At 52.2% G+C, this 19,763-nt stretch overlaps 22 non-coding genes and 8 pseudogenes across 22 annotated transcripts; all 30 read left to right on the forward strand.

The window, feature by feature from the left end:
• The first annotated feature begins 429 nt into the window (after window positions 1-429).
• On the forward strand, window positions 430-548 carry LOC138217948 (5S ribosomal RNA; annotated as a pseudogene).
• A 537-nt stretch (window positions 549-1,085) lies between these two features.
• On the forward strand, window positions 1,086-1,204 carry LOC138216086 (5S ribosomal RNA). Its single transcript, XR_011179799.1, has one exon. It is a non-coding gene; the product is annotated as a 5S ribosomal RNA (ribosomal RNA).
• Window positions 1,205-1,742: 538 nt separating this feature from the next.
• On the forward strand, window positions 1,743-1,861 carry LOC138218475 (5S ribosomal RNA; annotated as a pseudogene).
• A 536-nt stretch (window positions 1,862-2,397) lies between these two features.
• On the forward strand, window positions 2,398-2,516 carry LOC138216710 (5S ribosomal RNA). The gene has a single exon (XR_011180422.1). It is a non-coding gene; the product is annotated as a 5S ribosomal RNA (ribosomal RNA).
• Window positions 2,517-3,053: 537 nt separating this feature from the next.
• Window positions 3,054-3,171, forward strand: LOC138217786 (5S ribosomal RNA; annotated as a pseudogene).
• A 537-nt stretch (window positions 3,172-3,708) lies between these two features.
• LOC138217172 (5S ribosomal RNA) lies at window positions 3,709-3,827 on the forward strand. Its single transcript, XR_011180884.1, has one exon. It is a non-coding gene; the product is annotated as a 5S ribosomal RNA (ribosomal RNA).
• A 537-nt stretch (window positions 3,828-4,364) lies between these two features.
• On the forward strand, window positions 4,365-4,483 carry LOC138244063 (5S ribosomal RNA). The gene has a single exon (XR_011192677.1). It is a non-coding gene; the product is annotated as a 5S ribosomal RNA (ribosomal RNA).
• A 537-nt stretch (window positions 4,484-5,020) lies between these two features.
• LOC138216848 (5S ribosomal RNA) lies at window positions 5,021-5,139 on the forward strand. The gene has a single exon (XR_011180560.1). It is a non-coding gene; the product is annotated as a 5S ribosomal RNA (ribosomal RNA).
• Window positions 5,140-5,675: 536 nt separating this feature from the next.
• Window positions 5,676-5,794, forward strand: LOC138245489 (5S ribosomal RNA). Its single transcript, XR_011194099.1, has one exon. It is a non-coding gene; the product is annotated as a 5S ribosomal RNA (ribosomal RNA).
• Window positions 5,795-6,331: 537 nt separating this feature from the next.
• Window positions 6,332-6,449, forward strand: LOC138217787 (5S ribosomal RNA; annotated as a pseudogene).
• Window positions 6,450-6,986: 537 nt separating this feature from the next.
• On the forward strand, window positions 6,987-7,105 carry LOC138245154 (5S ribosomal RNA). Its single transcript, XR_011193768.1, has one exon. It is a non-coding gene; the product is annotated as a 5S ribosomal RNA (ribosomal RNA).
• Window positions 7,106-7,638: 533 nt separating this feature from the next.
• Window positions 7,639-7,757, forward strand: LOC138217173 (5S ribosomal RNA). Its single transcript, XR_011180885.1, has one exon. It is a non-coding gene; the product is annotated as a 5S ribosomal RNA (ribosomal RNA).
• A 531-nt stretch (window positions 7,758-8,288) lies between these two features.
• On the forward strand, window positions 8,289-8,407 carry LOC138219053 (5S ribosomal RNA; annotated as a pseudogene).
• A 537-nt stretch (window positions 8,408-8,944) lies between these two features.
• On the forward strand, window positions 8,945-9,063 carry LOC138216305 (5S ribosomal RNA). The gene has a single exon (XR_011180016.1). It is a non-coding gene; the product is annotated as a 5S ribosomal RNA (ribosomal RNA).
• A 537-nt stretch (window positions 9,064-9,600) lies between these two features.
• On the forward strand, window positions 9,601-9,719 carry LOC138216306 (5S ribosomal RNA). The gene has a single exon (XR_011180017.1). It is a non-coding gene; the product is annotated as a 5S ribosomal RNA (ribosomal RNA).
• Window positions 9,720-10,254: 535 nt separating this feature from the next.
• LOC138244064 (5S ribosomal RNA) lies at window positions 10,255-10,373 on the forward strand. The gene has a single exon (XR_011192678.1). It is a non-coding gene; the product is annotated as a 5S ribosomal RNA (ribosomal RNA).
• Window positions 10,374-10,910: 537 nt separating this feature from the next.
• On the forward strand, window positions 10,911-11,029 carry LOC138218580 (5S ribosomal RNA; annotated as a pseudogene).
• Window positions 11,030-11,566: 537 nt separating this feature from the next.
• On the forward strand, window positions 11,567-11,685 carry LOC138219278 (5S ribosomal RNA). Its single transcript, XR_011181597.1, has one exon. It is a non-coding gene; the product is annotated as a 5S ribosomal RNA (ribosomal RNA).
• Window positions 11,686-12,222: 537 nt separating this feature from the next.
• LOC138244065 (5S ribosomal RNA) lies at window positions 12,223-12,341 on the forward strand. The gene has a single exon (XR_011192679.1). It is a non-coding gene; the product is annotated as a 5S ribosomal RNA (ribosomal RNA).
• A 537-nt stretch (window positions 12,342-12,878) lies between these two features.
• On the forward strand, window positions 12,879-12,997 carry LOC138245029 (5S ribosomal RNA). Its single transcript, XR_011193645.1, has one exon. It is a non-coding gene; the product is annotated as a 5S ribosomal RNA (ribosomal RNA).
• Window positions 12,998-13,533: 536 nt separating this feature from the next.
• On the forward strand, window positions 13,534-13,652 carry LOC138216675 (5S ribosomal RNA). Its single transcript, XR_011180387.1, has one exon. It is a non-coding gene; the product is annotated as a 5S ribosomal RNA (ribosomal RNA).
• A 537-nt stretch (window positions 13,653-14,189) lies between these two features.
• LOC138219067 (5S ribosomal RNA) lies at window positions 14,190-14,298 on the forward strand (annotated as a pseudogene).
• Window positions 14,299-14,835: 537 nt separating this feature from the next.
• Window positions 14,836-14,954, forward strand: LOC138216930 (5S ribosomal RNA). Its single transcript, XR_011180643.1, has one exon. It is a non-coding gene; the product is annotated as a 5S ribosomal RNA (ribosomal RNA).
• Window positions 14,955-15,491: 537 nt separating this feature from the next.
• Window positions 15,492-15,610, forward strand: LOC138217003 (5S ribosomal RNA). The gene has a single exon (XR_011180716.1). It is a non-coding gene; the product is annotated as a 5S ribosomal RNA (ribosomal RNA).
• Window positions 15,611-16,147: 537 nt separating this feature from the next.
• LOC138217378 (5S ribosomal RNA) lies at window positions 16,148-16,266 on the forward strand. The gene has a single exon (XR_011181090.1). It is a non-coding gene; the product is annotated as a 5S ribosomal RNA (ribosomal RNA).
• Window positions 16,267-16,804: 538 nt separating this feature from the next.
• Window positions 16,805-16,923, forward strand: LOC138244066 (5S ribosomal RNA). The gene has a single exon (XR_011192680.1). It is a non-coding gene; the product is annotated as a 5S ribosomal RNA (ribosomal RNA).
• A 537-nt stretch (window positions 16,924-17,460) lies between these two features.
• LOC138216499 (5S ribosomal RNA) lies at window positions 17,461-17,579 on the forward strand. Its single transcript, XR_011180211.1, has one exon. It is a non-coding gene; the product is annotated as a 5S ribosomal RNA (ribosomal RNA).
• Window positions 17,580-18,116: 537 nt separating this feature from the next.
• On the forward strand, window positions 18,117-18,235 carry LOC138244067 (5S ribosomal RNA). The gene has a single exon (XR_011192681.1). It is a non-coding gene; the product is annotated as a 5S ribosomal RNA (ribosomal RNA).
• Window positions 18,236-18,772: 537 nt separating this feature from the next.
• Window positions 18,773-18,890, forward strand: LOC138218191 (5S ribosomal RNA; annotated as a pseudogene).
• Window positions 18,891-19,427: 537 nt separating this feature from the next.
• Window positions 19,428-19,546, forward strand: LOC138244068 (5S ribosomal RNA). The gene has a single exon (XR_011192682.1). It is a non-coding gene; the product is annotated as a 5S ribosomal RNA (ribosomal RNA).
• Window positions 19,547-19,763: the final 217 nt, after the last annotated feature.

The following is a 19,763-nucleotide window of genomic DNA, read 5'->3' on the forward strand; positions in this document are numbered from 1 at the left end:
GCTTGTGTATTAGCGTGAGCGTTTTTTATTCTGATCAGGAACAGTTTTACAAGTCCGCAAAGGATCGAGGAAAGGTTTATCGCCAGCTGAAAAGAGACACAGCGCTTTGGCTGTGGAGACATGTTCGGCTGGCGTTCGGAGAGTCGCGTTTTTCAGAATTGTATTGAGATCGTTTTCCACAGAGCTCAGATGTCAAAGCACAGCAGCAGCTCTCCACAGCGATCCTCTATAGCGCCCTTTCTCCCGCAGCTCCGTCCTCATTGGAAGGAAGCAAGAGTGAAAGGCTGAAGTGAAATAGAGCGGGGACGAAGGCAGTGAAGAGAGAGAACGTGGGAAGAAGAGAAAAACGCAAGGGAAAAAGAGCAGCGTCATAAAAGAGGTGACGGAGCTGTCCTCTCAATAAGAAGGGTGCCAGCGAGCCTTGCTCTCGCTTACGGCCACACCCCCTTGAGCACGCCTGATCTCGTCTGATCTCGGAAGCTAAACAGGGATGGACCTGGTTAGTACTTGGATGGGAGACCGCCTGGGAATACCAGGTCCTGTAAGCTTTTAAGCGCAGGAGGCGCCCTATCCCCGCTCGCTCGCTCATTCCCCTGTTCACACGTGCAGTGCGGCTTGTCCGTCTGTTTATTTGTCAGCTTTGGCGAGACGCGGGTGCTTGTGTATTAGCGTGAGCGTTTTTTATTCTGATCAGGAACAGTTTTACAAGTCCGCAAAAGATCGAAGAAAGGTTTATCGCCAGCTGAAAAGAGACACAGCGCTTCGGCTGTGGAGACTTGTTCGGCTGGCGTTCGGAGAGTCGCGTTTTTCAGAATTGTATTGAGATCGTTTTCCACAGAGCTCAGATGTCAAAGCACAGCAGCAGCTCTCCACAGCGATCCTCTATAGCGCCCTTTCTCCCGCAGCTCCGTCCTCATTGGAAGGAAGCAAGAGTGAAAGGCTGAAGTGAAATAGAGCGGGGACGAAGGCAGTGAAGAGAGAGAACGTGGGAAGAAGAGAAAAACGCAAGGGAAAAAAAGCAGCGTCATAAAAGAGGTGACGGAGCTGTCCTCTCAATAAGAAGGGTGCCAGCGAGCCTTGCTCTCGCTTACGGCCACACCCCCTTGAGCACACCTGATCTTGTCTGATCTCGGAAGCTAAACAGGGATGGGCCTGGTTAGTACTTGGATGGGAGACCGCCTGGGAATACCAGGTGCTGTAAGCTTTTAAGCGCAAGGAGGCGCCCTATCCCCGCTCGCTCGCTCATTCCCCTGATCACACGTGCAGTGCGGCTTGTCCGTCTTTTTATTTGTCAGCTTTGGCGAGACACGGGTGCTTGTGTATTAGCGTGAGCGTTTTTTATTCTGATCAGGAACAGTTTTACAAGTCCGCAAAGGATCGAGGAAAGGTTTATCGCCAGCTGAAAAGAGACACAACGCTTCGGCTGTGGAGACTTGTTCGGCTGGCGTTCGGAGAGTCGCGTTTTTCAGAATTGTATTGAGATCGTTTTCCACAGAGCTCAGATGTCAAAGCACAGCAGCAGCTCTCCACAGCGATCCTCTATAGCGCCCTTTCTCCCGCAGCTCCGTCCTCATTGGAAGGAAGCAAGAGTGAAAGGCTGAAGTGAAATAGAGCGGGGACGAAGGCAGTGAAGAGAGAGAACGTGGGAAGAAGAGAAAAACGCAAGGGAAAAAAAGCAGCGTCGTAAAAGAGGTGACTGAGCTGTCCTCTCAATAAGAAGGGTGCCAGCGAGCCTTGCTCTTGCTTATGGCCACACCCCCTTGAGCACGCCTGATCTCGTCTGATCTCGGAAGCTAAACAGGGATGGGCCTGGTTAGTTCTTGGATGGGAGACCGCCTGGGGATACCAGGTGCTGTAAGCTTTTAAGCGCAGGAGGCGCCCTATCCCCGCTCGCTCGCTCATTCCCCTGTTCACACGTGCAGTGCGGCTTGTCCGTCTGTTTATTTGTCAGCTTTGGCGAGACACGGGTGCTTGTGTATTAGCGTGAGCGTTTTTTATTCTGATCATGAACAGTTTAACAAGTCCGCAAAGGATCGACGAAAGGTTTATCGCCAGCTGAAAAGAGACACAGCGCTTCGGCTGTGGAGACTTGTTCGGCTGGCGTTCGGAGAGTCGCGTTTTTCAGAATTGTATTGAGATCGTTTTCCACAGAGCTCAGATGTCAAAGCACAGCAGCAGCTCTCCACAGCGATCCTCTATAGCGCCCTTTCTCCCGCAGCTCCGTCCTCATTGGAAGGAAGCAAGAGTGAAAGGCTGAAGTGAAATAGAGCGGGACGAAGGCAGTGAAGAGAGAGAACGTGGGAAGAAGAGAAAAACGCAAGGGAAAAAAAGCAGCGTCGTAAAAGAGGTGACGGAGCTGTCCTCTCAATAAGAAGGGTGCCAGCAAGCCTTGCTCTTGCTTATGGCCACACCCCCTTGAGCATGCCTGATCTCGTCTGATCTCGGAAGCTAAACAGGGATGGGCCTGGTTAGTACTTGGATGGGAGACCGCCTGGGAATACCAGGTGCTGTAAGCTTTTAAGCGCAGGAGGCGCCCTATCCCCGCTCGCTCGCTCATTCCCCTGTTCACACGTGCAGTGCGGCTTGTCCGTCTGTTTATTTGTCAGCTTTGGCGAGACACGGGTGCTTGTGTATTAGCGTGAGCGTTTTTTATTCTGATCAGGAACAGTTTAACAAGTCCGCAAAGGATCGAGGAAAGGTTTATCGCCAGCTGAAAAGAGACACAGCGCTTCGGCTGTGGAGACTTGTTCGGCTGGCGTTCGGAGAGTCGCGTTTTTCAGAATTGTATTGAGATCGTTTTCCACAGAGCTCAGATGTCAAAGCACAGCAGCAGCTCTCCACAGCGATCCTCTATAGCGCCCTATCTCCCGCAGCTCCGTCCTCATTGGAAGGAAGCAAGAGTGAAAGGCTGAAGTGAAATAGAGCGGGGAAGAAGGCAGTGAAGAGAGAGAACGTGGGAAGAAGAGAAAAACGCAAGGGAAAAAAAGCAGCGTCGTAAAAGAGGTGACGGAGCTGTCCTCTCAATAAGAAGGGTGCCAGCGAGCTTTGCTCTCGCTTACGGCCACACCCCCTTGAGCACACCTGATCTCTCTGATCTCGGAAGCTAAACAGGGATGGGCCTGGTTAGTACTTGGATGGGAGACCGCCTGGGAATACCAGGTGCTGTAAGCTTTTAAGCGCAGGAGGCGCCCTATCCCCGCTCGCTCGCTCATTCCCCTGTTCACACGTGAAGTGCGGCTTGTCCGTCTGTTTATTTGTCAGCTTTGGCGAGACACGGGTGCTTGTGTATTAGCGTGAGCGTTTTTTATTCTGATCAGGAACAGTTTTACAAGTCCGCAAAGGATCGAGGAAAGGTTTATCGCCAGCTGAAAAGAGACACAGCGCTTAGGCTGTGGAGACTTGTTCGGCTGGCGTTCGGAGAGTCGCGTTTTTCAGAATTGTATTGAGATCGTTTTCCACAGAGCTCAGATGTCAAAGCACAGCAGCAGCTCTCCACAGCGATCCTCTATAGCGCCCTTTCTCCCGCAGCTCCGTCCTCATTGGAAGGAAGCAAGAGTGAAAGGCTGAAGTGAAATAGAGCGGGGACGAAGGCAGTGAAGAGAGAGAACGTGGGAAGAAGAGAAAAACGCAAGGGAAAAAAAGCAGCGTCGTAAAAGAGGTGACGGAGCTGTCCTCTCAATAAGAAGGGTGCCAGCGAGCCTTGGTCTTTCTTACGGCAACACCCCCTTGAGCACGCCTGATCTCGTCTGATCTCGGAAGCTAAACAGGGATGGGCCTGGTTAGTACTTGGATGGGAGACCGCCTGGGAATACCAGGTGCTGTAAGCTTTTAAGCGCAGGAGGCGCCCTATCCCCGCTCGCTGGCTCATTCCCCTGTTCACACGTGCAGTGCAGCTTGTCCGTCTGTTTATTTGTCAGCTTTGGCGAGACACGGGTGCTTGTGTAATAGCGTGAGCGTTTTTTATTCTGATCAGGAACAGTTTAACAAGTCCGCAAAGTATCGCGGAAAGGTTTATCGCCAGCTGAAAAGAGACACAGCGCTTCGGCTGTGGAGACTTGTTCGGCTGGCGTTCGGAGAGTCGCGTTTTTCAGAATTGTATTGAGATCGTTTTCCACAGAGCTCAGATGTCAAAGCACAGCAGCAGCTCTCCACAGCGATCCTCTATAGCGCCCTATCTCCCGCAGCTCCGTCCTCATTGGAAGGAAGCAAGAGTGAAAGGCTGAAGTGAAATAGAGCGGGGACGAAGGCAGTGAAGAGAGAGAACGTGGGAAGAAGAGAAAAACGCAAGGGAAAAAGAGCAGCGTCGTAAAAGAGGTGACGGAGCTGTCCTCTCAATAAGAAGGGTGCCAGCGAGCCTTGCTCTCGCTTACGGCCACACCCCCTTGAGCACGCCTGATCTCGTCTGATCTCGGAAGCTAAACAGGGATGGGCCTGGTTAGTACTTGGATGGGAGACCGCCTGGGAATACCAGGTGCTGTAAGCTTTTAAGCGCAGGAGGCGCCCTATCCCCGCTCGCTCGCTCATTCCCCTGTTCACATGTGCAGTGCGGCTTGTCCGTCTGTTTATTTGTCAGCTTTGGCGAGACACGGGTGCTTGTGTATTAGCGTGAGCGTTTTTTATTCTGATCAGGAACAGTTTTACAAGTCCGCAAAGGATCGAGGAAAGGTTTATCGCCAGCTGAAAAGAGACACAGCGCTTCGGCTGTGGAGACTTGTTCGGCTGGCGTTCGGAGAGTCGCGTTTTTCAGAATTGTATTGAGATCGTTTTCCACAGAGCTCAGATGTCAAAGCACAGCAGCAGCTCTCCACAGCGATCCTCTATAGCGCCCTTTCTCCCGCAGCTCCGTCCTCATTGGAAGGAAGCAAGAGTGAAAGGCTGAAGTGAAATAGAGCGGGGACGAAGGCAGTGAAGAGAGAGAACGTGGGAAGAAGAGAAAAACGCAAGGGAAAAAAAGCAGCGTCGTAAAAGAGGTGACGGAGCTGTCCTCTCAATAAGAAGGGTGCCAGCGAGCTTTGGTCTAGCTTACGGCCACACCCCCTTGAGCACGCCTGATCTTGTCTGATCTCGGAAGCTAAACAGGGATGGGCCTGGTTAGTACTTGGATGGGAGACCGCCTGGGAATACCAGGTGCTGTAAGCTTTTAAGCGCAGGAGGCGCCCTATCCCCGCTCGCTCGCTCATTCCCCTGTTCACACGTGCAGTGCGGCTTGTCCGTCTGTTTATTTGTCAGCTTTGGCGAGACACGGGTGCTTGTGTATTAGCGTGAGCGTTTTTTATTCTGATCATGAACAGTTTAACAAGTCCGCAAAGGATCGACGAAAGGTTTATCGCCAGCTGAAAAGAGACACAGCGCTTCGGCTGTGGAGACTTGTTCGGCTGGCGTTCGGAGAGTCGCGTTTTTCAGAATTGTATTGAGATCGTTTTCCACAGAGCTCAGATGTCAAAGCACAGCAGCAGCTCTCCACAGCGATCCTCTATAGCGCCCTTTCTCCCGCAGCTCCGTCCTCATTGGAAGGAAGCAAGAGTGAAAGGCTGAAGTGAAATAGAGCGGGACGAAGGCAGTGAAGAGAGAGAACGTGGGAAGAAGAGAAAAACGCAAGGGAAAAAAAGCAGCGTCGTAAAAGAGGTGACGGAGCTGTCCTCTCAATAAGAAGGGTGCCAGCAAGCCTTGCTCTTGCTTACGGCCACACCCCCTTGAGCATGCCTGATCTCGTCTGATCTCGGAAGCTAAACAGGGATGGGCCTGGTTAGTACTTGGATGGGAGACCGCCTGGGAATACCAGGTGCTGTAAGCTTTTAAGCGCAGGAGGCGCCCTATCCCCGCTCGCTCGCTCATTCCCCTGTTCACACGTGCAGTGCGGCTTGTCCGTCTGTTTATTTGTCAGCTTTGGCGAGACACGGGTGCTTGTGTATTAGCGTGAGCGTTTTTTATTCTGATCAGGAACAGTTTAACAAGTCCGCAAAGGATCGAGGAAAGGTTTATCGCCAGCTGAAAAGAGACACAGCGCTTCGGCTGTGGAGACTTGTTCGGCTGGCGTTCGGAGAGTCGCGTTTTTCAGAATTGTATTGAGATCGTTTTCCACAGAGCTCAGATGTCAAAGCACAGCAGCAGCTCTCCACAGCGATCCTCTATAGCGCCCTATGTCCCGCAGCTCCGTCCTCATTGGAAGGAAGCAAGAGTGAAAGGCTGAAGTGAAATAGAGCGGGGAAGAAGGCAGTGAAGAGAGAGAACGTGGGAAGAAGAGAAAAACGCAAGGGAAAAAAAGCAGCGTCGTAAAAGAGGTGACGGAGCTGTCCTCTCAATAAGAAGGGTGCCAGCGAGCTTTGCTCTCGCTTACGGCCACACCCCCTTGAGCACACCTGATCTCTCTGATCTCGGAAGCTAAACAGGGATGGGCCTGGTTAGTACTTGGATGGGAGACCGCCTGGGAATACCAGGTGCTGTAAGCTTTTAAGCGCAGGAGGCGCCCTATCCCCGCTCGCTCGCTCATTCCCCTGTTCACACGTGAAGTGCGGCTTGTCCGTCTGTTTATTTGTCAGCTTTGGCGAGACACGGGTGCTTGTGTATTAGCGTGAGCGTTTTTTATTCTGATCAGGAACAGTTTTACAAGTCCGCAAAGGATCGAAGAAAGGTTTATCGCCAGCTGAAAAGAGACACAGCGCTTCGGCTGTGGAGACTTGTTTGGCTGGCGTTCGGAGAGTCGCGTTTTTCAGAATTGTATTGAGATCGTTTTCCACAGAACTCAGATGTCAAAGCACAGCAGCAGCTCTCCACAGCGATCCTCTATAGCGCCCTTTCTCCCGCAGCTCCGTCCTCATTGGAAGGAAGCAAGAGTGAAAGGCTGAAGTGAAATAGAGCGGGGACGAAGGCAGTGAAGAGAGAGAACGTGGGAAGAAGAGAAAAACGCAAGGGAAAAAAAGCAGCGTCGTAAAAGAGGTGACTGAGCTGTCCTCTCAATAAGAAGGGTGCCAGCGAGCCTTGCTCTCGCTTATGGCCACACCCCCTTGAGCACGCCTGATCTCGTCTGATCTCGGAAGCTAAACAGGGATGGGCCTGGTTAGTACTTGGATGGGAGACCGCCTGGGAATACCAGGTGCTGTAAGCTTTTAAGCGCAGGAGGCGCCCTATCCCCGCTCGCTCGCTCATTCCCCTGTTCACACGTGCAGTGCGGCTTGTCCGTCTATTTGTCAGCTTTGGTGAGACACGGGTGCTTGTGTATTAGCGTGAGCGTTTTTTATTCTGATCAGGAACAGTTTTACAAGTCCGCAAAGGATCGAGGAAAGGTTTATCGCCAGCTGAAAAGAGACACAGCGCTTAGGCTGTGGAGACTTGTTCGGCTGGCGTTCGGAGAGTCGCGTTTTTCAGAATTGTATTGAGATCGTTTTCCACAGAGCTCAGATGTCAAAGCACAGCAGCAGCTCTCCACAGCGATCCTCTATAGCGCCCTTTCTCCCGCAGCTCCGTCCTCATTGGAAGGAAGCAAGAGTGAAAGGCTGAAGTGAAATAGAGCGGGGACGAAGGCAGTGAAGAGAGAGAACGTGGGAAGAAGAGAAAAACGCAAGGGAAAAAAAGCAGCTTCGTAAAAGAGGTGACGGAGCTGTCCTCTCAATAAGAAGGGTGCCAGCGAGCCTTGGTCTTTCTTACGGCAACACCCCCTTGAGCACGCCTGATCTCGTCTGATCTCGGAAGCTAAACAGGGATGGGCCTGGTTAGTACTTGGATGGGAGACCGCCTGGGAATACCAGGTGCTGTAAGCTTTTAAGGAGGCGCCCTATCCCCGCTCGCTGGCTCATTCCCCTGTTCACACGTGCAGTGCGGCTTGTCCGTCTGTTTATTTGTCAGCTTTGGCGAGACACGGGTGCTTGTGTAATAGCGTGAGCGTTTTTTATTCTGATCAGGAACAGTTTTACAAGTCCGCAAAGGATCGAGGAAAGGTTTATCGCCAGCTGAAAAGAGACACAGCGCTTCGGCTGTGGAGACTTGTTCGGCTGGCGTTCGGAGAGTCGCGTTTTTCAGAATTGTATTGAGATCGTTTTCCACAGAGCTCAGATGTCAAAGCACAGCAGCAGCTCTCCACAGCGATCCTCTATAGCGCCCTTTCTCCCGCAGCTCCGTCCTCATTGGAAGGAAGCAAGAGTGAAAGGCTGAAGTGAAATAGAGCGGGGACGAAGGCAGTGAAGAGAGAGAACGTGGAAAGAAGAGAAAAACGCAAGGGAAAAAAGCAGCGTCGTAAAAGAGGTGACAGAGCTGTCCTCTCAATAAGAAGGGTGCCAGCGAGCCTTGCTCTCGCTTACGGCCACACCCCCTTGAGCACGCCTGATCTTGTCTGATCTCTGAAGCTAAACAGGGATGGGCCTGGTTAGTACTTGGATAAGAGACCGCCTGGGAATACCAGGTGCTTTAAGCTTTTAAGCGCAGGAGGCGCCCTATCCCCGCTCGCTGGCTCATTCCCCTGTTCACACGTGCAGTGCAGCTTGTCCGTCTGTTTATTTGTCAGCTTTGGCGAGACACGGGTGCTTGTGTAATAGCGTGAGCGTTTTTTATTCTGATCAGGAACAGTTTAACAAGTCCGCAAAGTATCGCGGAAAGGTTTATCGCCAGCTGAAAAGAGACACAGCGCTTCGGCTGTGGAGACTTGTTCGGCTGGCGTTCGGAGAGTCGCGTTTTTCAGAATTGTATTGAGATCGTTTTCCACAGAGCTCAGATGTCAAAGCACAGCAGCAGCTCTCCACAGCGATCCTCTATAGCGCCCTATCTCCCGCAGCTCCGTCCTCATTGGAAGGAAGCAAGAGTGAAAGGCTGAAGTGAAATAGAGCGGGGACGAAGGCAGTGAAGAGAGAGAACGTGGGAAGAAGAGAAAAACGCAAGGGAAAAAGAGCAGCGTCGTAAAAGAGGTGACGGAGCTGTCCTCTCAATAAGAAGGGTGCCAGCGAGCCTTGCTCTCGCTTACGGCCACACCCCCTTGAGCACGCCTGATCTCGTCTGATCTCGGACGCTAAACAGGGATGGGCCTGGTTAGTACTTGGATGGGAGACCGCCTGGGAATACCAGGTGCTGTAAGCTTTTAAGCGCGGGAGGCGCCCTATCCCCGCTCGCTCGCTCATTCCCCTGTTCACACGTGCAGTGCGGCTTGTCCGTCTGTTTATTTGTCAGCTTTGGCGAGACACGGGTGCTTGTGTATTAGCGTGAGCGTTTTTTATTCTGATCATGAACAGTTTAACAAGTCCGCAAAGGATCGAGGAAAAGTTTATCGCCAGCTGAAAAGAGACACAGCGCTTCGGCTGTGGAGACTTGTTCGGCTGGCGTTCGGAGAGTTGCGTTTTTCAGAATTGTATTGAGATCGTTTTCCACAGAGCTCAGATGTCAAAGCACAGCAGCAGCTCTCCACAGCGATCCTCTATAGCGCCCTTTCTCCCGCAGCTCCGTCCTCATTGGAAGGAAGCAAGAGTGAAAGGCTGAAGTGAAATAGAGCGGGGACGAAGGCAGTGAAGAGAGAGAACGTGGGAAGAAGAGAAAAACGCAAGGGAAAAAGAGCAGCGTCGTAAAAGAGGTGACGGAGCTGTCCTCTCAATAAGAAGGGTGCCAGCGAGCCTTGCTCTTGCTTACGGCCACACCCCCTTGAGCACGCCTGATCTCGTCTGATCTCGGACGCTAAACAGGGATGGGCCTGGTTAGTACTTGGATGGGAGACCGCCTGGGAATACCAGGTGCTGTAAGCTTTTAAGCGCAGGAGGCGCCCTATCCCCGCTCGCTCGCTCATTCCCCTGTTCACACGTGCAGTGCGGCTTGTCCGTCTGTTTATTTGTCAGCTTTGGCGAGACGCGGGTGCTTGTGTATTAGCGTGAGCGTTTTTTATTCTGATCATGAACAGTTTTACAAGTCCGCAAAGGATCGAGGAAAGGTTTATCGCCAGCTGAAAAGAGACACAGCGCTTCGGCTGTGGAGACTTGTTCGGCTGGCGTTCGGAGAGTCGCGTTTTTCAGAATTGTATTGAGATCGTTTTCCACAGAGCTCAGATGTCAAAGCACAGCAGCAGCTCTCCACAGCGATCCTCTATAGCGCCCTTTCTCCCGCAGCTCCGTCCTCATTGGAAGGAAGCAAGAGTGAAAGGCTGAAGTGAAATAGAGCGGGGACGAAGGCAGTGAAGAGAGAACGTGGGAAGAAGAGAAAAACGCAAGGGAAAAAAAGCAGCGTCGTAAAAGAGGTGACGGAGCTGTCCTCTCAATAAGAAGGGTGCCAGCGAGCCTTGCGCTCGCTTACGGCCACACCCCCTTGAGCACGCCTGATCTCGTCTGATCTCGGAAGCTAAACAGGGATGGGCCTGGTTAGTACTTGGATGGGAGACCGCCTGGGAATACCAGGTGCTGTAAGCTTTTAAGCGCAGGAGGCGCCCTATCCCTGCTCGCTCGCTCATTCCCCTGTTCACACGTGCAGTGCAGCTTGTCCGTCTGTTTATTTGTCAGCTTTGGCGAGACACGGGTACTTGTGTATTAGCGTGAGCGTTTTTTATTCTGATCAGGAACAGTTTTACAAGTCCGCAAAGGATCGAGGAAAGGTTTATCGCCAGCTGAAAAGAGACACAGCGCTTCGGCTGTGGAGACTTGTTCGGCTGGCGTTCGGAGAGTCGCGTTTTTCAGAATTTTATTGAGATCGTTTTCCACAGAGCTCAGATGTCAAAGCACAGCAGCAGCTCTCCACAGCGATCCTCTATAGCGCCCTTTCTCCCGCAGCTCCGTCCTCATTGGAAGGAAGCAAAAGTGAAAGGCTGAAGTGAAATAGAGCGGGGACGAAGGCAGTGAAGAGAGAGAACGTGGGAAGAAGAGAAAAACGCAAGGGAAAAAAAGCAGTGTCGAAAAAGAGGTGACGGAGCTGTCCTCTCAATAAGAAGGGTGCCAGCGAACCTTGCTCTCGCTTACGGCCACACTCCCTTGAGCACGCCTGATCTCGTCTGATCTCGGAATCTAAACAGGGATGGGCCTGGTTAGTACTTGGATGGGAGACCGCCTGGGAATACCAGGTGCTGCAAGCTTTTAAGCGCAGGAGGCGCCCTATCCCCGCTCGCTCGCTCATTCCCCTGTTCACACGTGCAGTGCGGCTTGTCCGTCTGTTTATTTGTCAGCTTTGGCGAGACACGGGTGCTTGTGTATTAGCGTGAGCGTTTTTTATTCTGATCAGGAACAGTTTAACAAGTCCGCAAAGAATCGAGGAAAGGTTTATCGCCAGCTGAAAAGAGACACAGCGCTTCGGCTGTGGAGACTTGTTCGGCTGGCGTTCGGAGAGTCGCGTTTTTCAGAATTGTATTGAGATCGTTTTCCACAGAGCTCAGATGTCAAAGCACAGCAGCAGCTCTCCACAGCGATCCTCTATAGCGCCCTTTCTCCCGCAGCTCCGTCCTCATTGGAAGGAAGCAAGAGTGAAAGGCTGAAGTGAAATAGAGCGGGGACGAAGGCAGTGAAGCGAGAGAACGTGGGAAGAAGAGAAAAACGCAAGGGAAAAAAAGGAGCGTCGTAAAAGAGGTGACGGAGCTGTCCTCTCAATAAGAAGGGTGCCAGCGAGCCTTGCTCTCGCTTACGGCCACACCCCCTTGAGCACGCCCGATCTCGTCTGATCTCGGAAGCTAAACAGGGATGGGCCTGGTTAGTACTTGGATGGGAGACCGCCTGGGAATACCAGGTGCTGTAAGCTTTTAAGCGCAGGAGGCGCCCTATCCCCGCTCGCTCGCTCATTCCCCTGTTCACACGTGCAGTGCGGCTTGTCCGTCTGTTTATTTGTCAGCTTTGGCGAGACACGGGTGCTTGTGTATTAGCGTGAGCGTTTTTTATTCTGATCAGGAACAGTTTTACAAGTCCGCAAAGGATCGAGGAAAGGTTTATCGCCAGCTGAAAAGAGACACAGCGCTTCGGCTGTGGAGACTTGTTCGGCTGGCGTTCGGAGAGTCGCGTTTTTCAGAATTGTATTGAGATCGTTTTCCACAGAGCTCAGATGTCAAAGCACAGCAGCAGCTCTCCACAGCGATCCTCTATAGCGCCCTTTCTCCCGCAGCTCCGTCCTCATTGGAAGGAAGCAAGAGTGAAAGGCTGAAGTGAAATAGAGCGGGGACGAAGGCAGTGAAGAGAGAGAACGTGGGAAGAAGAGAAAAACGCAAGAGAAAAAAAGCAGCGTCGTAAAAGAGGTGACGGAGCTGTCCTCTCAATAAGAAGGGTGCCAGCGAGCCTTTCGCTGGCTTACGGCCACACCCCCTTGAGCACGCCTGATCTCGTCTGATCTCGGAAGCTAAACAGGGATGGGCCTGGTTAGTACTTGGATGGGAGACCGCCTGGGAATACCAGGTGCTGTAAGCTTTTAAGCGCAGGAGGCGCCCTATCCCCGCTCGCTCGCTCATTCCCCTGTTCACACGTGCAGTTCGGCTTGTCCGTCTCTTTATTTGTCAGCTTTGGCGAGACACGGGTGCTTGTGTATTAGCGTGAGCGTTTTTTATTCTGATCAGGAACAGTTTTACAAGTCCGCAAAGGATCGAGGAAAGGTTTATCGCCAGCTGAAAAGAGACACAGCGCTTCGGCTGTGGAGACTTGTTCGGCTGGCGTTCGGAGAGTCGCGTTTTTCAGAATTGTATTGAGATCGTTTTCCACAGAGCTCAGATGTCAAAGCACAGCAGCAGCTCTCCACAGCGATCCTCTATAGCGCCCTTTCTCCCGCAGCTCCGTCCTCTTTGGAAGGAAGCAAGAGTGAAAGGCTGAAGTGAAATAGAGCGGGGACGAAGGCAGTGAAGAGAGAGAACGTGGGAAGAAGAGAAAAACGCAAGGGAAAAAAAGCAGCGTCGTAAAAGAGGTGACGGAGCTGTCCTCTCAATAAGAAGGGTGCCAGCGAGCCTTGCTCTCGCTTACGGCCACACCACCTTGAGCACGCCTGATCTCGTCTGATCTCGGAAGCTAAACAGGGATGGGCCTGGTTAGTATTTGGATGGGAGACCGCCTGGGAATACCAGGTGCTGTAAGCTTTTAAGCGCAGGTGGCGCCCTATCCCCGCTCGCTCGCTCATTCCCCTGTTCACACGTGCAGTGCGGCTTGTCCGTCTCTTTATTTGTCAGCTTTGGCGAGACACGGGTGCTTGTGTATTAGCGTGAGCGTTTTTTATTCTGATCAGGAACAGTTTTACAAGTCCGCAAAGGATCGAGGAAAGGTTTATCGCCAGCTGAAAAGAGACACAGCGCTTCGGCTGTGGAGACTTTTTCGGCTGGCGTTCGGAGAGTCGCGTTTTTCAGAATTGTATTGAGATCGTTTTCCACAGAGCTCAGATGTCAAAGCACAGCAGCAGCTCTCCACAGCGATCCTCTATAGCGCCCTTTCTCCCGCAGCTCCGTCCTCATTGGAAGAAAGCAAGAGTGAAAGGCTGAAGTGAAATAGAGCGGGGACGAAGGCAGTGAAGAGAGAGAGCGTGGGAAGAAGAGAAAAACGCAAGGGAAAAAAGCAGCGTCGTAAAAGAGATGACGGAGCTGTCCTCTCAATAAGAAGGGTGCCAGCGAGCCTTGCTCTTGCTTACGGCCACACCCCCTTGACCACGCCTGATCTCATCTGATCTTGGAAGCTAAACAGGGATGGGCCTGGTTAGTACTTGGATGGGAGACCGCCTGGGAATGCCAGGTGCTGTAAGCTTTTAAGCGCAGGAGGCGCCCTATCCCCGCTCGCTCGCTCATTCCCCTGTTCACACGTGCAGTGCGGCTTGTCCGTCTGTTTATTTCTCAGCTTTGGCGAGACACGGGTGCTTGTGTATTAGCGTGAGCGTTTTTTATTCTGATCAGGAACAGTTTTACAAGTCCGCAAAGGATCGAGGAAAGGTTTATCGCCAGCTGAAAAGAGACACAGCGCTTCGGCTGTGGAGACTTGTTCGGCTGGCGTTCGGAGAGTCGCGTTTTTCAGAATTGTATTGAGATCGTTTTCCACAGAGCTCAGATGTCAAAGCACAGCAGCAGCTCTCCACAGCGATCCTCTATAGCGCCCTTTCTCCCGCAGCTCCGTCCTCATTGGAAGGAAGCAAGAGTGAAAGGCTGAAGTGAAATAGAGCGGGGACGAAGGCAGTGAAGAGAGAGAACGTGGGAAGAAGAGAAAAACGCAAGGGAAAAAAAGCAGCGTCGTAAAAGAGGGGACAGAGCTGTCCTCTCAATAAGAAGGGTGCCAGCGAGCCTTGCTCTCGCTTATGGCCACACCCCCTTGAGCACGCCTGATCTCGGAAGCTAAACAGGGATGGGCTTGGTTAGTACTTGGATGGGGGACCGCCTGGGAATACCAGGTGCTGTAAGCTTTTAAGCGCAGGAGGCGCCCTATCCCCGCTCGCTCGCTCATTCCCCTGTTCATACGTGCAGTGCGGCTTGTCCGTCTGTTTATTTGTCAGCTTTGGCGAGACACGGGTGCTTGTGTATTAGCGTGAGCGTTTTTTATTCTGATCAGGAACAGTTTAACAAGTCCGCAAAGGATCGAGGAAAGGTTTATCGCCAGCTGAAAAGAGACACAGCGCTTCGGCTGTGGAGACTTGTTCGGCTGGCGTTCGGAGAGTCGCGTTTTTCAGAATTGTATTGAGATCGTTTTCCACAGAGCTCAGATGTCAAAGCACAGCAGCAGCTCTCCACAGCGATCCTCTATAGCGCCCTTTCTCCCGCAGCTCCGTCCTCATTGGAAGGAAGCAAGAGTGAAAGGCTGAAGTGAAATAGAGCGGGGACGAAGGCAGTGAAGAGAGAGAACGTGGGAAGAAGAGAAAAACGCAAGGGAAATAGAGCAGTGTCGTAAAAGAGGTGACGGAGCTGTCCTCTCAATAAGAAGGGTGCCAGCGAGCCTTGCTCTCGCTTACGGCCACACCCTCTTGAGCACTCCTGATCTCGTCTGATCTCGGAAGCTAAACAGGGATGGGCCTGGTTAGTACTTGGATGGGAGACCGCCTGGGAGTTCCAGGTGCTGTAAGCTTTTAAGCGCAGGAGGCGCCCTATCCCCGCTCGCTCGCTCATTCCCCTGTTCACACGTGCAGTGCGGCTTGTCCGTCTGTTTATTTGTCAGCTTTGGCGAGACACGGGTGCTTGTGTATTAGCGTGAGCGTTTTTTATTCTGATCAGGAACAGTTTTACAAGTGCGCAAAGGATCGAGGAAAGGTTTATCGCCAGCTGAAAAGAGACACAGCGCTTCGGCTGTGGAGACTTGTTCGGCTGGCGTTCGGAGAGTCGCGTTTTTCAGAATTGTATTGAGATCGTTTTCCACAGAGCTCAGATGTCAAAGCACAGCAGCAGCTCTCCACAGCGATCCTCTATAGCGCCCTTTCTCCCGCAGCTCAGTCCTCATTGGAAGGAAGCAAGAGTGAAAGGCTGAAGTGAAATAGAGCGGGGACGAAGGCAGTGAAGAGAGAGAACTTGGGAAGAAGAGAAAAACGCAAGGGAAAAAAAGCAGCGTCGTAAAAGAGGTGACGGAGCTGTCCTCTCAATAAGAAGGGTGCCAGCGAGCCTTGCTCTTGCGTACGGCCACACCCCCTTGAGCACGCCTGATCTCATCTGATTTCGGAAGCTAAACAAGGATGGGCCTGGTTAGTACTTGGATGGGAGACCGCCTGGGAATACCAGGTGCTGTAAGCTTTTAAGCGCAGGAGGCGCCCTATCCCCGCTCGCTCGCTCATTCCCCTGTTCACACGTGCAGTGCGGCTTGTCCGTCTGTTTATTTGTCAGCTTTGGCGAGACACGGGTGCTTGTGTATTAGCGTGAGCGTTTTTTATTCTGATCAGGAACAGTTTTACAAGTCCGCAAAGGATCGAGGAAAGGTTTATCGCCAGCTGAAAAGAGACACAGCGCTTCGGCTGTGGAGACTTGTTCGGCTGGCGTTCGGAGAGTCGCGTTTTTCAGAATTGTATTGAGATCGTTTTCCACAGAGCTCAGATGTCAAAGCACAGCAGCAGCTCTCCACAGCGATCCTCTATAGCGCCCTTTCTCCCGCAGCTCCGTCCTCATTGGAAGGAAGCAAGAGTGAAAGGCTGAAGTGAAATAGAGCGGGGACGAAGGCAGTGAAGAGAGAGAACGTGGGAAGAAGAGAAAAACGCAAGGGAAAAAAAGCAGCGTCGTAAAAGAGGTGACGGAGCTGTCCTCTCAATAAGAAGGGTGCCAGCGAACCTTGCTCTCGCTTATGGCCACACCCCCTTGAGCACGCCTGATCTCGTCTGCTCTCGGAAGCTAAACAGGGATGGGCCTGGTTAGTACTTGGATGGGAGACCGCCTGGGAATACCAGGTGCTGTAAGCTTTTAAGCGCAGGAGGCGCCCTATCCCCGCTCGCTCGCTCATTCCCCTGTTCACACGTGCATTGCGGCTTGTCCGTCTGTTTATTTGTCAGCTTTGGCGAGACACGGGTGCTTGTGTATTAGCGTGAGCGTTTTTTAATTCTGATCAGGAACAGTTTTACAAGTCCGCAAAGGATCGAGGAAAGGTTTATCGGCAGCTGAAAAGAGACACAGCGCTTCGGCTGTGGAGACTTGTTCGGCTGGCGTTCGGAGAGTCGCGTTTTTCAGAATTGTATTGAGATCGTTTTCCACAGAGCTCAGATGTCAAAGCACAGCAGCAGCTCTCCACAGCGATTTTCTATAGCGCCCTTTCTCCCGCAGCTCCGTCCTCATTGGAAGGAAGCAAGAGTGAAAGGCTGAAGTGAAATAGAGCGGGGACGAAGGCAGTGAAGAGAGAGAACGTGGGAAGAAGAGAAAAACGCAAGGGAAAAAAAGCAGCGTCGTAAAAGAGGTGACGGAGCTGTCCTCTCAATAAGAAGGGTGCCAGCGAGCCTTGCTCTTGCTTACGGCCACACCCCCTTGAGCACGCCTGATCTCGTCTGATCTCGGAAGCTAAACAGGGATGGGCCTGGTTAGTACTTGGATGGGAGACCGCCTGGGAATACCAGGTGCTGTAAGCTTTTAAGCGCAGGAGGCGCCCTATCCCCGCTCGCTCGCTCACTCCCCTGTTCACACGAGCAGTACGGCTTGTCCGTCTGTTTATTTGTCAGCTTTGGCGAGACACGGGTGCTTGTGTATTAGCGTGAGCGTTTTTTATTCTGATCAGGAACAGTTTAACAAGTCCGCAAAGGATCGAGGAAAGGTTTATCGATAGCTGAAAAGAGACACAGCGCTTCGGCTGTGGAGACTTGTTCGGCTGGCGTTCGGAGAGTCGCGTTTTTCAGAATTGTATTGAGATCGTTTTCCACAGAGCTCAGATGTCAAAGCACAGCAGCAGCTCTCCACAGCGATCCTCTATAGCGCCCTTTCTCCCGCAGCTCCGTCCTCATTGGAAGGAAGCAAGAGTGAAAGGCTGAAGTGAAATAGAGCGGGGACGAAGGCAGTGAAGAGAGAGAACGTGGGAAGAAGAGAAAAACGCAAGGGAAAAAAAGCAGCGTCGTAAAAGAGGTGACGGAGCTGTCCTCTCAATAAGAAGGGTGCCAGCGAGCCTTGCTCTTGCTTACGGCCACACCCCCTTGACCACGCCTGATCTCGTCTGATCTTGGAAGCTAAACAGGGATGGGCCTGGTTAGTACTTGGATGGGAGACCGCCTGGGAATACCAGGTGCTGTAAGCTTTTATGCGCAGGAGGCGCCCTATCCCCGCTCGCTCGCTCATTCCCCTGTTCACACGTGCAGTGCGGCTTGTCCGTCTGTTTATTTCTCAGCTTTGGCGAGACACGGGTGCTTGTGTATTAGCGTGAGCGTTTTTTATTCTGATCAGGAACAGCTTTACAAGTCCGCAAAGGATCGAGGAAAGGTTTATCGCCAACTGAAAAGAGACACAGCGCTTCGGCTGTGGAGACTTGTTTGGCTGGCGTTCGGAGAGTCGCGTTTTTCAGAATTGTATTGAGATCGTTTTCCACAGAGCTCAGATGTCAAAGCACAGCAGCAGCTCTCCACAGCGATCCTCTATAGCGCCCTTTCTCCCGCATCTCCGTCCTCATTGGAAGGAAGCAAGAGTGAAAGGCTGAAGTGAAATAGAGCGGGGACGAAGGCAGTGAAGAGAGAGAACGTGGGAAGAAGAGAAAAACGCAAGAGAAAAAAAGCAGCGTCGTAAAAGAGGTGACGGAGCTGTCCTCTCAATAAGAAGGGTGCCAGCGAGCCTTGCTCTCGCTTACGGCCACACCCCCTTGAGCACGCCTGATCTCGTCTGATCTCGGAAGCTAAACAGGGATGGGCCTGGTTAGTACTTGGATGGGAGACCGCCTGGGAATACCAGGTGCTGTAAGCTTTTAAGCGCAGGAGGCGCCCTATCCCCGCTCGCTCGCTCATTCCCCTGTTCACACGTGCAGTGCGGCTTGTCCGTCTGTTTATTTGTCAGCTTTGGCGAGACACGGGTGCTTGTGTATTAGCGTGAGCGTTTTTTATTCTGATCAGGAACAGTTTAACAAGTCCGCAAAGAATCGAAGAAAGGTTTATCGCCAGCTGAAAAGAGACACAGCGCTTCGGCTGTGGAGACTTGTTCGGCTGGCGTTCGGAGAGTCGCGTTTTTCAGAATTGTATTGAGATCGTTTTCCACAGAGCTCAGATGTCAAAGCACAGCAGCAGCTCTCCACAGCGATCCTCTATAGCGCCCTTTCTCCCGCAGCTCCGTCCTCATTGGAAGGAAGCAAGAGTGAAAGGCTGAAGTGAAATAGAGCGGGGATGAAGGCAGTGAAGAGAGAGAACGTGGGAAGAAGAGAAAAACGCAAGGGAAAAAAAGCAGCGTCGTAAAAGAGGTGACGGAGATGTCCTCTCAATAAGAAGGGTGCCAGCGAGCCTTGCTCTCGCTTACGGCCACACCCCCTTGAGCACGCCTGATCTCGTCTGATCTCGGAAGCTAAACAGGGATGGGCCTGGTTAGTACTTGGATGGGAGACGCCTGGGAATACCAGGTGCTGTAAGCTTTTAAGCGCAGGAGGCGCCCTATCCCCGCTCGCTCGCTCATTCCCCTGTTCACACGTGCAGTGCGGCTTGTCCGTCTGTTTATTTGTCAGCTTTGGCGAGACACGGGTGCTTGTGTATTAGCGTGAGCGTTTTTTATTCTGATCAGGAACAGTTTAACAAGTCCGCAAAGGATCGAGGAAAGGTTTATCGCCAGCTGAAAAGAGACACAGCGCTTCGGCTGTGGAGACTTGTTCGGCTGGCGTTCGGAGAGTCGCGTTTTTCAGAATTGTATTGAGATCGTTTTCCACAGAGCTCAGATGTCAAAGCACAGCAGCAGCTCTCCACAGCGATCCTCTATAGCGCCCTTTCTCCCGCAGCTCCGTCCTCATTGGAAGGAAGCAAGAGTGAAAGGCTGAAGTGAAATAGAGCGGGGACGAAGGCAGTGAAGAGAGAGAACGTGGGAAGAAGAGAAAAACGCAAGGGAAAAAAAGCAGCGTCGTAAAAGAGGTGACGGAGCTGTCCTCTCAATAAGAAGGGTGCCAGCGAGCCTTGCTCTCGCTTACGGCCACACCCCCTTGAGCACGCCTGATCTCGTCTGATCTCGGAAGCTAAACAGGGATGGGCCTGGTTAGTACTTGGATGGGAGACCGCCTGGGAATACCAGGTGCTGTAAGCTCTTAAGCGCAGGAGGCGCCCTATCCCCGCTCGCTCGCTCATTCCCCTGTTCACACGTGCAGTGCGGCTTGTCCGTCTGTTTATTTGTCAGCTTTGGCGAGACACGGGTGCTTGTGTATTAGCGTGAGCGTTTTTTATTCTGATCAGGAACAGTTTAACAAGTCTGCAAAGGATCGAGGAAAGGTTTATCGCCAGCTGAAAAGAGACACAGCGCTTCG

This window comes from Lepisosteus oculatus, chromosome 14 (genome assembly GCF_040954835.1).
Source record: "Lepisosteus oculatus isolate fLepOcu1 chromosome 14, fLepOcu1.hap2, whole genome shotgun sequence".
In the NCBI taxonomy this organism is placed as follows: domain Eukaryota; kingdom Metazoa; phylum Chordata; class Actinopteri; order Semionotiformes; family Lepisosteidae; genus Lepisosteus; species Lepisosteus oculatus.